The 12122-nt window shown below is 42.6% G+C and overlaps 1 protein-coding gene across 1 annotated transcript in view; it reads right to left on the bottom strand.

The window, feature by feature from the left end:
• PEAK1 (pseudopodium enriched atypical kinase 1) overlaps positions 1 to 12122 on the bottom strand; it is a 234686-nt gene that overhangs the window by 4706 nt on the left and 217858 nt on the right. The gene's annotated exons all lie outside the window — the stretch shown is intronic.

Consider the following 12122-nt stretch of genomic DNA (forward strand, 5'->3'; position numbering starts at 1 on the left):
GGGACTTTCAAAGGAGAACAAGTAATTTTTATTTGCGTGGAATCAAATCCTGTATTTCCAAAGTCTCATTTCTCTTAGTCCAGTCATACAAGAAGTATAGCTGGAGTTTCAGTAGGGCTAAAAGCAAAGCCAGTGTTCAGTTTCCTTTCCATGTTGGAACTGGGTCCTTTCAGCATCAGGCTAGTTACAATCCATTAGTCCATTGTGTGTAAGGTCCACATGGCCATGGGCCATTTCGATGAATGCCAGGAAGCCACGTGTGAACCATGAGCCAAGTGTGCCAAGAGGAACCAAGAAAGCAAACTCCTTTGTTTAGAGGGTTATGTATCTCAAATTTTCACAGGTTTGCGGTGGCCACACCCATCCTGACCAATGGCCTCTGTTCCCAGGTTTAACTGACAGAAAGCACCTTCCCTAGTCATCCCAACTTTACTGGACATGTGTCTCTTCCCTTTGTCCAGTCCCCTTCTCCAATATTTTGCAGGAAACATTCCTATAATGTCTGGCCTTCCCTTTCCTCTACTTAATTTGATTCTGGGTTATGACAAATTCCCTATTACTATGGTTTGGGAAATAAAAATCTCTTTTTATTTAACATATTCTTGGAAGACTGTATATTTTGTTTGAAAAACATTATACTCTTTGTCTTGCCTTGAATTCCACATTGGCTGATATGACTACATCCTACATGGCTTTCTTTTTGTCGGCATTTACCTGGGACATCTTTACCAGACCTTTACTGTTACTTTGTCATTTTGTCTTAGTATTTTGTAACTGGTATATAACTGGATTTGTGTGTATGAGCGTATACAAGAATGAGTGTCTACATGCTTAATATTAAGATCTTTATCTTCAATGGAACCATATGTAATTAAGTTAGAGTTGTACTGTAACAATGAAATGTTTGGTCTTTCCACCATATTATTTCATGTTTTCTTTTTACTATTCTTTTTCAAATTTTTTTCCCCTTTTCTGAATTCTGTTGGCTTGACAAAATGTTGTTTGTACCTTGTTTTTCTTCTATGTTTTTTTAAGTCCCACATCCCATATCCATATTATGAGTGCTCGTCTTTAAATTAGTAAATGTATTTAAACATATAATTTCCTAGTTACAATACAAATTTAATAGAATACAATTTATTCATTGAATAAGACAAGCCTGTTGGAAGAGATAAATTACTCAGCTCTTTCACTTGTAAGAGATGGATACTCAGCTCAAATTGGCTTAAGAAAGTGATTTTTCATAACAGAGGACCCACAGGGCCAGTCTAAGTTTAGATTCCAGCTTTCCAGAAAGTTGTCCAGGAACACTAACTACTAGCGTCTGGTGGCCTGGTGAAAAATTGAGGTAAGTGTAGCCTTCAGTGAGCACTCAGCTTGTTATTAGGCAACCTGAGCTTCCACAGTTATTTGCTGGATAACACATTTTGTTTATTCTTCATTTGATTTCTTCTATTCCCTGGAGTAATTTAATGAATATTGAGAATGTCTATTCTTTCAGAATTCCCTTCTGAAATCTGTTTTAAGGATTAGCTAACAACTTTATTTAGATATATCTGTTTAGACTTTCTCTTCTGGCGTCAGTTTTGATAAATAATGTATTCCTAAAAAATCATGATTTGAACTAGATTTTAAAATTTTGCTTACATAGAGTTATGCAGAGAAATCTCTTATAATTTTAAAAATTTCTTATAATTTTAAAACTTCCTCAGTTTCAAAGGGAATTTAAAGTTATTTTAGTTTAATTTAAAGACAAGTTATTCCCACTTGTTTTTCTTGATTTGCATATGTGTGCTTTCTCATGCATAAGACTCTTCTCCTCTAACAGATGGATGTCAATCTTCAGGACAAGCTCGGCAATCACTTGTTGAAGATGACAGAGCTTTTTTCATCCTGGGTCTCTGGAAGACTGGGCAACAAAATCCCCACCTCACTCCATGCCCTCCAATTGCACTCCACATGAGCAAAAAATAAACTGTTGCACTAAGCCACTGATATTTTTTGAGTTTACCTATTACTGAACTTATTAATATATGTTTCCTTCTATTATTTTTGTAATTTCATTTTAACAATTAAAGTCCATCTGGAGTTTGTTTTAAAATAAGTAGTAGCATGGAAAGCCATCTTTATTTCCAGATGCATAGTACCAAAATCCTTTATTGAATAATAGCTTTCTCTTCTGATTTAAAGTACCATCTTTATCTAAAACTAAATTCTCTATTATTTCTGTCCATTGTTGAGGTCTTATATACTGGGACCAAATGCTGTTGGTCTTGATTGTTCTTTATCAAGTCTTCCTTGAGATGTGTACTTTTTCAACCTGTGAATTCAAGTCTCCCCTTACTTTGGGAATATTTTCTTCTTTCTTGAGCTTTTTGTTCTCTCTCCATGTCCCCCTTTTGGCATTTTCAGCATTCTTTTAGATATTCTAAAGTGACCATTTTGGCAGTCATGTTTGTAATTTCCTAATTCTCTTTCTTTTCATGGTAGCCTGCTCTGATTCTATCTAGTCAACATCCTCTTGAATCTCTCAGAAAATGAGAGTCAGACTCTTTGCAAAGTTATTTGCTGAACTCACTCCTTTCCACCGCAGGCCTTTTATACTGATTTCTCACCTTCATGCTCTCTTGTGAGTTTCTCTTTCTCCTCATATTATGGTGATTTACTGTTATAACTAATGTTTTAATTTCTCTTATTTAAATAAAGGTCTAGATCCTCACTCTCCAAAATGAATTTTACAGCACACTATTTCCATGGGGTATTAAAAAGGATTATAAGGAAAAAAGTTTAGGGTTTTAATAAGTACAGAAAATGATGAGTTAAAGAAAAAATTTTAAAAGTTACTACAGAAACACCAAATAATGGTGAAAATATGGAGCAACAGAAACTCTCATACATTTTGGGGGATGGAGTGGCAAGTGTAAACTGGTTCTCTGGAAAACAGTTTAGCAGTTTGTATACACCTGCAAATTATATTGCTAGGTATAAATCCCTAGGAAAAATGCAAAACATATGTTCACAGAAAATCAAATACAGCAGCTTTGTTCAAGCAAAACCTGGAAACAAATTGTAAATATAAACAAATTATAAAAAATATATTCTTACATTGGAATACTCCTCAATAATTAAAAATAATGAATTACTGACACATGAGCAGCAGAGATGAATTTTAAAGATACTATGCTAAGTGAAAAAAGCCAGGCACAAAAGATAACATATGGTATAAGAATCCATTTATATGAAGCTTTAGAACAGGCACACTAACCTATTGTTACAGAATCATAAAGTGGTTCCTCTGGGGTGGGGTGGGGATGATAGGAAAGCATGGGGGAACTTTCTGGGGTGATGAAAATGCTCTAAATCTTGATACACTGTGGGTTATATGAGTGTGATCTCTTGTCAAAATGCATTGAACTGCACAGTTAAGATCTGTAATTACACTGAATGTAAATTACACAATAAAATTTACTGCAAGACTTCTCAGAACCTTTAATAACCTAAGGCATACTGTGAATGTCAAGAGGGGATGTAGCACACAGGATTTCCTGACCTAATTTGAGCCTTATTAGAGGGGATGTGGGCAAGAAGTGTTCCCTTCCAAGTGCATGAACTGGGAGCAACTGGTCATGTGGAGGCAGGAGCCACAGGATTCCTTGTGTCTCATGTCCCAGGTCTCATGACTATTTTCAAATTGAAAGGCTGCGGCTGGGAGGAGCAGGTCCAGGCCATGCTGCCTGCTCCCCAGCCACCCACTCTTACAGTTTCTACTAAGGGGACCTCAGGGTGTCCATAGGAGACAAGGTTGTAATAGCCAAGAATAGTAGAAAAGAGGTTTCTGGCATGGCAGGAGCTGCCACTGCTAGGTCAAGACCCTCTTGTGCTTTCCCTCTGCAGTGGTTGTGGAGTCCTATTCCTTCTGTCCTGTGCAGGACTCCCAGACCCCTCACTGACTCAGCACACAAGCCTAATTCAGTAACGCCTGGGTACAGAGGCCAGGCTGAATGCAGCTCTTAAGGCTGCCTAGAGTCTGGGGCCTCTCTAGGCTATGGTAGGGAAACTGGTCCCCAGAGTTGTCTGAGTGGGTCACAGGCTGTGCAATACCAATGGGCTTCTTGTTTGTTTTCATCGGCTTCTCAGTTTCTAGAAATCCCTCAGAATGATTACTCTGTCAATGGTACCTTTGCAGTTTTCCAACACTGCTAAAGAGGTTTTTATTTTTTCTTTCTTTTGTCTATGCAAATGGTGCAGAGCAGGAAAGTTATGAATGAATCAGGGGTGTGTGTGTGTGTGTGTGTGTGTGTGTGTGTGTGTGTGTGTGTGTGAAAGAGAGAGAAAGAGAGAGAGAGAATGTCTGTGTAGTCTGGACCCAGGCAAAGGGAAGGGGCTGAAGGAGGGCTTGAGGAGGTGGGTAGTGGGTATCCAGGCAGGCAGTTGACAGTCTGGCCCATGAATGGTGTTTGCTACACACAAGAATGACATTGCTGCATGGTGGGGCTGACAGATGCTCCATGGGAGATTAGAAAATACGTCTGCATCTCTCTTGGGCCTTGATACCATCAGCAGTTGAGGCTTGTCTGATTTCATTAAAAATGAAAGCCCCATCCATTCCCAGGGCTTAGAGTTCAGCCTCCAGACTCACAGGTGTTGAAGGACAGTGGGCCATAGCAAGCGCACTTTTCTTTTAATTGTGGCCATTAATCTGGCACCAATAGCTAGTCTATCTTACAAGAGAAGGAAGGGTGACAGGAAACCCATCAACTGGGAACTAGTTGACCCTGCTATTTGCTCTCTAGCAAGTGGAGAGGGAAAAGCTCCCCAAGCTTGCTTTTCAGGGCCCACTTTCCTGGCCTCATTTGGAAGGATCTAGGTTTGTTTTCTCCTGGATTTTGTGGGATTTTTCTGGAGCCAGTAGATGACCAGCTCCCGAGCCATGTTTGTCTTATTTTCCTAGGAAGAGTGCAAGCCTCTGTCCCAAAGTTAGGGTATGTCCCAGTGAGAAGGCGGGGAGGGGGGGGGGTAGGAACACTTATTAGGAGCGAGGTAAGCACCTGGCAACAGCCCAGTGAGGACCAAGATAGTGTGGGGGGAAACCCCAGAGCCAGACCAGGCAGAGTTAGACAGAAGGCCAGGATGGCCACAAAATGGGGAGGTGGGCCAGACTGTGTGTGTGTGTGTGTGTGTGTGCATGTGTGTGTGTGTGTGTGAGAAAGATGGGAAGCGCAGATAGAATTTCATCTGGCAAATTCCCTATCTCTATCCATCCACAAACCTGAGCTGGAGCTATTATGTGAACAACTCTGGCAGGCCCTGGGTGTGCTTCAGAGGCCTGGGCCTGCCTTGAGATTTTGCCCATATCGGACAAGTGTCCAGTAGCAGATGGGGTAGAGTGGGGCAGAGGGCAGGTAGGGAGACATTCCATGGTGTTGGAGAGAAGATGCGCAGACTGAGGCCTTAAAAGGTGAACAGAATCCTGACAGGCAGAGACAGAGTGGGCCTGTAAATGGGGATGCTGAGGCTCCTGAGGATTTGCTGAGGGGTGGGGACCTACTAAAGAAAGAGGCTCCACTAACAGTGAGCTTGATTCCTGGGGACAGGTCTGGAGCCCAGTTTCTGGGGTTAGTGGCTCACCCTGTGAGGATACTTTTCTGAGGGTGCCCCTGTGTTCTCAGACCACCTCAGTTTGGAGGGCCAGAGTCAAGGCCAGGACAGCCATAATCACAGCAGCCATCAACTATAGTGTGCCAGAACCCCAGGGGCCCCATGGCAGCTCCGAGAGGTCACAGTTGCTCAGTTGTATAGATGTGAAGAGGAGATGGACTTGCCCAGGGTAACACAGGGAGTGTGTCTGGCCCAAGTCCTTCTTGCTACACTATGGGGCATACAATAAGGAAGTTTAGCCAGGACTCCTCACCTCTTTCCACCAGGTAGGATGCTGCTGAAGGGAATAAGAAGTCAAGGTCTGGGGCCTAGTGCTCCTGGGAATGATATTTGGTGCTATAGTGCTGTGACTGAAGCTCTTTTCATTTCACAAAGGAAAACCTAGACTCTTGTTGCTCGTTACAACGGATAATTTGGGGGGAGAGTCAGTTAAGCCCCATCTGAATGTGGAACACACCTTTATTTGAGGTAAGTAAGAGACTCCCTGGCTCAGCCTGGGAGAGCTACCACTGTCCCACTTCTTAAGCTTAGTGATCTTGGGCAAGTCATTAACCATCTCCTTGCCCAGATTTCCTCACTGGTGAAATGGGGTAAGAACAGGACCTACCTCACAGTTTTGTCCTGGAGATTGAATGCATTATGTAGGTAAAGCACATGTAATGGTATCTGGCTGAAGGAAGTGGTTCAACCATGAGCTGTTGCTGCTATTGTAAATCTTATCACCCATAGCACAACTCAGAAGAACAACAAACCATTCAGTTGCCAAGGAACTTATCCAAAAGGGAGGGTGTCACTCTCCCTTTCTCTTTACCTGCTCCCTCCTGGGGCCTCCTTGGGAGACCCAAGGGTCTGCCCAAGCCAGGAACTGTTAATTCTACCTCTTGAATATTTCTAGCATCTGGCCCTGCTCTTCTCTCTCTATGGCAATGAGCTGAGATGGGGGGGCTCCAGTCCCCCTCACCTGGCTCTCCTTGATCCTAGATCCCCGTCTGGACCCTTTTTTACTGAAACACCCAGAAGGATATTTCCTACAGCAAAAATCTGAACATGTACTATCTCTGAGCGTCTCCTGTGGCTCTCGTTTGTCAGAACAAACTTGGCTTTGCACATCTTGTTGCCTCTGTCTACAATGCCCTTCTCCACACTTTGTCCACCTGGCGAACTCCGATCTATCCTTTAAAAACTCAGTGCAGACATATCTCCCTTGAAGACTTTCCAAACTGTCCTTCCACCCAACAAGTCCAAGGCAACATGCCTGGCCCCTCACATTGCCTTCTATGATGTGTGGCCCCCTCTGCTCTCACCCAGTTTATACAACCATCACTATCACTATTGTGCTACCTCTTTGAACCCATCTCCACCTTCACACCTAACCCAGTGGCTGACTCATGTCAGTTTGGGTTGAACCAAACTGAATTTGTTACTAGTCAAAAAGTCCATGACTGTAGATGCTACAGTACCAGGGCCATGTTGTGTGGCATGCTCCTTCCTTCTCTGGGCTGCAGTTTCCACATCTCTATATGAGGAAGTTGCCAGGGTTTATTGCTGTTCTGAGTTTCTATAACTGCCTGACTCTGCCCAGGTATGAACAAAGAGCTCAGCTGCCTGCAGACCACCTGCCTCTCTGGTCAGCTGTGCCCATGAGAATCAGAAACTGTCTCCCTGGTCTAGGTGACTGGTATTCTACGGAAACAAAAGAATGTTTGCAATTTAAAACTTCTTTCTTTCCAGGCTGGGCATGGCTCAGTGGTTGAGCATCGACCTAGGATCCAAGAGATTGCTGTTCGACTCCTGGTCAGGGCACATACCCAGGTCGCAGGATCAATCCTGAGTTGGAGGCGTGCAGGAGGCAGCTGATCAATGAGGACTCTTTCATCATTGATGTTTCTATCTTTCTCTCTCCCTCCTCCCTCTCCCTTTCTCTGAAATCAATAAAGATATATTAAAAAAACAAACAAACAAAAAAAAACTTCTTTCTTTTCCCAAGAGAAATGGAGAAACCTCATTAAGCCAAGACAAAAGAACTGGGTCACACCCCGGTGATCTTAAGTAGGGGTTGCCACTTGGCTCTGTGAGTGAAGCAGGCAGTTAAATATAAGAAATAATCTGCTTCCTGTACTTGCCTGATCATTTTATTAGCACATAAGAGAAATTTAAACCACAGATTCATGGCAAAAAGAAAAAAGTCCCTATTTTCCTCCTAATTAAATCAAGAGAAGCTAGCTAGATCCAAGGACACCTAGCCCTTGAATCAATTAATTAACATTTATTACAATCCAAAAATTATCTAATTCAATTAAAATATTTCCAAAAAATAAAATAAAGTTAATTTTTATAAAATAAAGTATTTTTTCTAAAATAAAGTACATTTGACTGGAGCATTTATTATGCCAAAGCACAGTGATGTGAGGGGATCTGAAATGAGAGCTCTAATATGGGCAACAGTCTCTGAAAAAGGGCAAGGACAGGGCAGGTGAGGCTCTGGGCCAAGCCCCTTATAAAGGGAGAGGATGCTTCTGGACACAGTGACCCTCTAATGAGAAAGGCCTGGGCCAGGGGCTCTGCCCACAGCTGTTCATCCTCACCCCACTGCCCACTGCAGCCTCCTTCCCTGTCATCAGCTCATCATTGTGTTCAGCAATCCCCCAATAAAGGGTCAAGGTTGGGTAGGGATTTAAGGAGCAGGCTTGGATTCAGGGGACTGAGCCCCTTTCTACCTCTCATGTGCTGGTTCATCTTGAGTAAGTAGGAGGTGTTCATCAGAGAAAAGACTGTTAGCAGGGCTCTCTGAAATTTAGCCAGGAGATAATTGGAAAGCTAAAGAAACTGCCATTTTAAAAGCCATTTTAAAAGTTTTCTGACTCTCACGAGGTGGATATTTAAATTAACAGTGCCTCTGTTCAGCAAAAATCTCTTAATGGGTCCTTAGTTATAAAAACAAAAAGCAAATACTTACTTCGAGTTTGTTCTTTTGAGCTAACAATACTTGAATATGTACTCTTGCCAGGCGTTGGGTTAAACACATTGTCTGAACTGTCACAATGACTCTGTAAGGTAGAATCTCTATTAAAACCAAGGCTTGGAGAGTGCCCAAGGACAGTTACCTAGAGGTAGACCCTGGATCCAAACCTGGGCTGCCCAACTCAGGCAGAGAGGCCCCTGGCAAGCTCAGGATAACTGGGGGACCCTGGGGAGAAGGGGTCCTGATTGATAGAAATTGGGTAGTGTCCCAGAGACTGTCCTTTGAAAAGCTCCCTGGTGAGTCTGGTGCTCTGACCTTGGAGATCTGAAATCCCTACACCTGCACCATCTACTGGGGTCATACCTTGCCCCATACCCCAGCTCAGAAGTGGCCTCTGTAAAAGAACAGGATGAATTAAGCCCCTTTCCATCCAATTCAATTGCATCTATACTGTCTGAGCTGTATACACTGTCACAAGCATTGAGTGTAAGCTTTGAAAGGTTTTGGTTAATTTGATAGGCAGAAAATGGGATAACAATATGATCCTGATTTTAAAGAAAGGAAGTCCTGGCCAGTGTTACTCAGTGATTAGAGCACTGGCCTGTGCACCAAAGGGTTGTGGATTCAATTCTTGGTCAAGGGCACATACCTGGGTTGCAGGTTCAATCCCTGAGCCCGGTTGGGATGCATGTGAGAGGCAACTAATCGATGTCTCTCTCACATCTATGTTTCTCTCTCTCTCCCTCCCTCAAACCTCCCTTCAACTCTCACTAAAAATCAATGGAAAAATATCCTTGGATTAAAAAACAAAAAGGCAAAGGAAAAAACATTTACTGGCTATATAGTGGGTCAATTTTATTTTCCAGATTTTCTACCATAAATATACATTACTTTTATTTTTTAAATTTATCTTTATTGTTAGAAGTATTACAGATGTCCCCCTTTTTCCCCCCTCCATTGATCCCCTCTACCCCACATCCGTCCCCATCCCAGGCCTTTCCCATTGGGTCCAAAGTCATAACCACAGTCGCCTAGCCCTTGCTCACGCACTGCATTTCAAAGAAAAGCCACAGACTGAACTGCCAATTTCCTGCACTGTGCTCCAGATAAGCCCACCCTTATAAAGGAGTTCCTGATACTGTATTTTTGTTGAAGGCAGAAATATTAATCATGCTCTGTTGGCTGTGATTGTTAGCTATAGCTATATGAAATATTAATCATGTTCTGTTAAATGTGATTGTTCTGTTCTAATTGAAAAAAGCACTTTCTAACCTGGCTGGGAGTTGTATGCCCCAGGACATTTGGAATGTGATCCATTCTCCTTAACTGCTTATCATCATGGAAAGATTAACAACCTTGTTCCCGAAACAAAGGGGTCCCAGAGGCGCCCCACCATTTTGCAAACCCTAGCCCAAATTTCCTGTAATCTGTAAACCATTATACCCATTCTTACTCCATTTTGCCCACTTCCCCATGTAATCTTTGTCTTTTTACCCAATATAAGGAACTGGCTTATGGGGGGACAGGTAGAGCAGATTTTATGAGGACAAATCCTACTGCTCTCTCACATTACCGGCTTTATTGGAATAAATGCTCATATGTGATTCAACCTTGCCTCTGCTTAATTGGCTGAAGTAGTGACAGGCAGCCGGACCCATTGTGTCTGGTTTCATTTTGACCAATGGGCTGAGTGAGACCTGCCCTGTCCAATTGGAAATGCACAACTATGCGTTCATTTGCATCTGTGCTGACCACTCAGAGCAGCTCTATAACCACCAATCAGAATGTGCAATTTTTACTAATCAGATAGTGCTATTTGCATTCCTCATTTGCATAGAAATGGGCCAATCAGGAACTTGGGTGGGAACTTTCTCTATAAAAGCACACTTTCAGTTTCACCTGGAGGCTGCCCTTTCCCATTTACAAACTGTTCTCTTGTGTAAAATTTCTCCATTTACTGTGCCCCAGATTGGAGACTGCTGTTGGTACTGGATTGAGAGAAGAGAATTTTTACTGACAGTTACCTAGTCTGTTATATTGACCTTTCTTTTCTCATACCTGTATCATTGTTTTGCTGATCATAGCTTTCCCATATGTTTAAATAGCTTCTCAATTTCAACAATTTCTGGGTTTCTTTCACTTATTCATTCTTTGTGACTCTGAGAACCATTTTGTAAAAGTAAAAACACAAAACAAAAAAACAAACAAAAAGACAAACAAAAAACAAAAAACAAAAAAAAAAACACCCATTGAGACTTTTAATTCAAATTTCATTAAAATATTTGAGAAGACAACCTGATCTTTCTACCCAACCTGATGGCTCACCTCTCTATGCCTCTCCTTTTGTAGTTTTTGGGAGAATTATATAGTTTCTCATATTTGATTGTATAGCCAACCCTACAAGTATGTGACTGGTGCCCAGAGAAATAGAATAAGAATAAATTTACATATATGTATGTTACATAACACTATCATTTTTAGTGAGAGAAGCTGCCCTTTAAGAAGTTCTATGGCCATGTCTATTGGGGTCAACCTTTAAATGAGTTGAGTGAGTAAAGCAGTTTACATAGTATTGTACATATTTAGTTGTATGTATATGTTCTGTATATATTTGCACAAGCATGAAGCAAGGGGTTGAGTGCTTTACAACCCTGATTAGCATAACAGGATGGGAATGGAAGGGCTGGATGAATGCAAAGCAGATTATTTCTTTTAAAAAGAAAAGGAAGGAAGGAAAAGAAAGTTGCCAGTTACCTCTGTGGTGGCTGGTGGTCTCTCAGTTGCCCTTTTAGCTTCAGAAGCAGTCCTGGAAGGTGCCCTGTTAGGATTCTGCTGGGTAGGTGGGGCTGGGTTTTTCTAATTTGACAAATTTAGCCCTCCTCACCTGTAGAGGTATGGGGGAGGGAAATCTGCTCTAGGGCCTCTTGAGGAGGAAGCTTCTGAAGGGGCCCAGTGCCTCCCTCTCCTCAGCTGATGCCCTGTTCTTCCAGCGAGCCAGGATCAGACTGTGATTCAGTCTTCCAGGTCCTTCCCCCTCCCCACTCTGCCTGCATCAGGAAGCCTTCCTTGGCTGCCTTAGTCTATCATGGTTGGAGGGAACGCCCACATCTATTGGCACAAAAACGGGCCAACAGACAAAGGCTTGTGAAGTGATGGGGAAGAGAGTAAACCAAGCTAGATTCAAATATTAGCCCTACCACTTACTAGCTGTAGCCTTGGGCAAGTTCCTTACCTATTCTCAGTTTCTATTTCCTCATCTGTAGAATGGGGGTCATGGGGTTGTAGTGAGGATTAAACGTGGGGAAGCTTGCCCCAGGGCCTGGGTGTAGGAGTAGCCAGGAGCAGTCTGGTCTTTCTCCTCTCCTGCTAATCTGAGTCAGACTCCTAGAAGACAGATGAGGACAGTGAGTGGAGCAGGTGAAGCCAAGGCTTTCCCTACATGCTCACAGGACCAGGATGGGAGGAGATAAGACACACGCGCACACACACCAGGCCAAGAACT

This window comes from Miniopterus natalensis, chromosome 1, assembly GCF_054644295.1.
Source record: "Miniopterus natalensis isolate mMinNat1 chromosome 1, mMinNat1.hap1, whole genome shotgun sequence".
NCBI lineage: Eukaryota > Metazoa > Chordata > Mammalia > Chiroptera > Miniopteridae > Miniopterus > Miniopterus natalensis.